This window comes from Agelaius phoeniceus, chromosome 15, assembly GCF_051311805.1.
Source record: "Agelaius phoeniceus isolate bAgePho1 chromosome 15, bAgePho1.hap1, whole genome shotgun sequence".
NCBI classification, from domain to species: Eukaryota; Metazoa; Chordata; class Aves; order Passeriformes; family Icteridae; genus Agelaius; species Agelaius phoeniceus.
Window position 1 is genome coordinate 9,501,842 of NC_135279.1, and position 3,648 is coordinate 9,505,489.

The window sequence follows — 3,648 nt, forward strand, 5'->3', positions numbered from 1 at the left end:
ACACTGAGCCAGCACTTCCACATGAAATGTCCCAAACAACAACTCTGCCCACAGGGACCGCTTCAAATGTGAGGCAGCTCACTCTGCCACAGCCACCATCAGGGGCCACTGCCCAGTGTGGGGGGGTCCTGCCCACCTGGGCACACATCCTGCACCCCACTGGCCCCTCAGAACCCAGCATGTGCCACTCACTCCCTGCAGGGAGCCTGGTCCTGCCCCAGAGCTCTTGGAAAGCTCCAGTGCTCGTGGCTGGGTTCCTTGACATTAGCCAGGCCTGGCTATATATTACTGGCATATACAATTAAGGCTCAGAGGTTTGCATACAGTAGCTGGCTTTTGTAAGACAAGGAAATCAAGGAGTGTGACCAAGAGGGATTTTTCAATGTGAAAATTGAGTATTAAAAGGGTGCTTAAGCCAGATGAGCCAAAACCACAAGGGGAAAAGGGCTGCCTAGTAAAGGAGCAAACAATTGGATTTTAAGAATGGTAAGTATCAAACAGATGAGGGATTTGAAGCTGAAATGCATTTCATACAGACTCTGGGGCGGTGCAGGCAGTGGCACAGGGGAGGACAGTGAACTGCAGCCACCCCAAGTGCCCACGGGGGCCAAACCCCCATGCCCTCCATCCACCCCCTCCAGGCCATAGCACATGGGAGACACCTTGCAACAGCCCCAAGTAAATGCTATAGGGATCTAATAAGAAAATTGGAGGCAACACATCCATCAAGGAAGGATCTGGATGCTCCATGTGCCATTTCCACAATGGCTCCATGAAAGAGTTGGGTGCTTCTTACCTTCCCCAAGTGACTCTTGGCACAGCTGGGAGGGTGGAACTTGCTTTTTGATGTCACCACCCTATGAGGTCACTTCCAGAAGAAACCACACAGGCAAATGCTGGGGCAAATTCCTGGATAGACAAAATTCCATCATTAGCACAGGCTGATTATTCTGAATTTACTGTGTGTGCATTGCTGAGCAGTTCAGGCACACCTGCTCCCATCAGGAGCAGGCAATCAGCCATGGTGATGTTGTGTGGACATGGGTATCATCCCTCCTGGCATCCCATGCCAAGGTGGGGAGCATCTCCCCTTCCTGCTGGCTAACAGCAAAAACTGCTGAGCACTCCCATGGGGGCTGTGCCTTTGAGCTTTGGGGTCATCCTCCCTTCTTTCCATCACGTCTGGAAGCGGTGCAGGAGCCCCAGCACAGGCCTTTGCTCTCACTGGGACCCTTCCCAAGGCTCCAGCATCCCTGCAGTCCATGTGGGCTGACTGATTCTGACCAGAGAACCTCTGGCAGCCATTCCCGGGCTCTTTGCAGAGTTCACTTGCAAATGAGTTGCCAGCTCCTCACCAAAGAATCCACTCTGTGACAGATCTTCAGCCTTTATGCAAACATGTCAGTGGATAGCTCACATCCATGATTGCTCCTTGGCTTGGATCTTTAGGAGAAGGAGCATTAACAATTGCCAATTTACTTTGGTTAGTCAGCAGCTCCATGCTGCAAGTCTGGACACTCTGTGAGCACTTGTTCCAGGACACACACATGTTTCCTGAGGTGTAACTTCGAGCAGGCCACAAATATTTGTTTCTTGGAGCAAACAGTGGTGAAGAATTGAAACTAGCTCATGCAGAAGAACTCATTAACTTCATTTAATTGACAATCTCCTCATTAACCTGAGGCTGAAAGGGCCAGAGGAAATGCACACACCAAGAAGCAGCTGTGGAAAGTGCAAAGCTTTCAAAGTTGTTTTTTGCAGGATTGAGAAGCCCCTCAGAGGAGAGGGAAAGGCAAAGCAGGGCTGAGGACCTGGCAGGCTGCAAGACAGCACAAAGACAGTGCTGGAGCAGGAATGGGCAAACCCAAGAATTGTGCTCATCACCCAGATCCATGGATGCTGCACCCCTGACCTTGCACTGAGCCAGCTGGTGCACATAAACCAACCAAAAATTCCAGTGGGATCCACCCTGTGGTTTTACTCTGCTGAACCCTCAAGGCTCCAGACAAGGCCAGTGAAGAGGCAGAGATGGCCAGCACAGCAGCCCAGACATGTCCAAGGGATGCTGTGATCCCTCCAGCCCCATCCTGGAGGCAGGGATGTGTCCTGGACATGTTAAAATGAACCACATCAATCCATCCTCCCAGCCTGGAGAGTTGGCTGGGTGAGGACACGTCCTCATCAGCCTCCTCATGTCCAAACTGTCCAAGGTGAGAGGTTAATGAACAGAGCCCACCTCTTCTTCAGCCACTCCAGCACAGTCTGGGCAGCCAGGAGGAGGAGGAGAGCCAGGAGGAATGCTGCTGCATCCGGACTGAGCCATAACTCACAAACTTTTGCTTTCCAATGTGTTCCTGCAGAGCTGTGGAACCCCATTCCCAGAGCCCCATAGCACATCTGATGCCACTGCCTCCCATTTCAATATGATTTTTGCAGTTTACTGGACCTGAGCTCCCACTGTGGAGAAAGAAAAGGATTATTCTCTGGCCCTGTTTCAGAGCTGGTGCTGGGAAGGTCTGAGCCACTGCCTTGCAGGAGCCAAGCAGTGATCCCAACACACAGCACACTGCAGGCATCTCTCCTACTTCGCTCTCTCAGCCTGGAGTTTTTGCTTTTTAATTTCCTGTGGCCACAGAGCACTACTGGAGGGTCTCCCAGGGACAGTGTTTCCCATGCACCATGGTCAAGGCTGGTGGGGGTGACACAGTAAGTTACATCAGTCTTAGCACAGGGGAGTTGCCAGCAAGAATGCTGTTTCTGATGGATTATCCAAACATTTCAAGCCACAATCAGCCTTAGAGCAAAAAAAACCCCTAGCACTCCAGGGGAATATTTAACCTGGTGACTGGTGATCTGAACCTGGAGGCAGACAGGGGAAGGTGACTGCAGGAGCAGCAACACTCGGCCTTGGGGTGCAGCTCTGTGGGCTTGGGGAGCTGCCCAGGAGGAGAAGCTGGCACAGCAAAGCTGCATTTTGGGCAACCCATTTTTGAGCCCTGTCCTCACAGAGCAGCACAGCTCCAGCAATGCCACCACCTGGGAAAGGCCCAAACCTTGGACACTGGCTACTTTTGCTCAGAGCAGAGCAAATTATGCTCTTCTCAAGAGGAGCCTTAGGCTGAGTTTCCTGGCCTCAAACCAGCGCCTACCACTAAATCCTTGCTGTCCAAGTTTGCTGTGAAATTCCAGCTCATGGACACTGTGCATCCCTTCCCCATGACCTATTTTTATATTATTATTTACATTTCACAGCAATGCTCACCTTGCTTACAGGTCTGTGGGATGCTCCAGAAGTTATAAAGAAATTACAGTGTTATGGCTAAATGACTAAAATTATGGCTAAACAAGCACTGACCATAAAACGAAGCATTTCAAAGCTTCATTTCAAAGCTTCATCCTTCTCATTCCTGAGTATTTTTGCCTTTTTGCTGGTCAGGATTCTCAACACCCCCAGCACAGCTTTGTGCCATAGCCAGACATTGCAGCCCTCTGAGCTGAATTAGTTGATGGGGATTTTTTTCCTCAGAGTATGTAAATAAATATCAATATTCTAAACCAAAGACCTCCCAGTAACTGAATATTATTTATCTTAAATTTGTCTTCAAACTAAACAGCTTTGTCACATATATACAATAATAAAGAAACAAA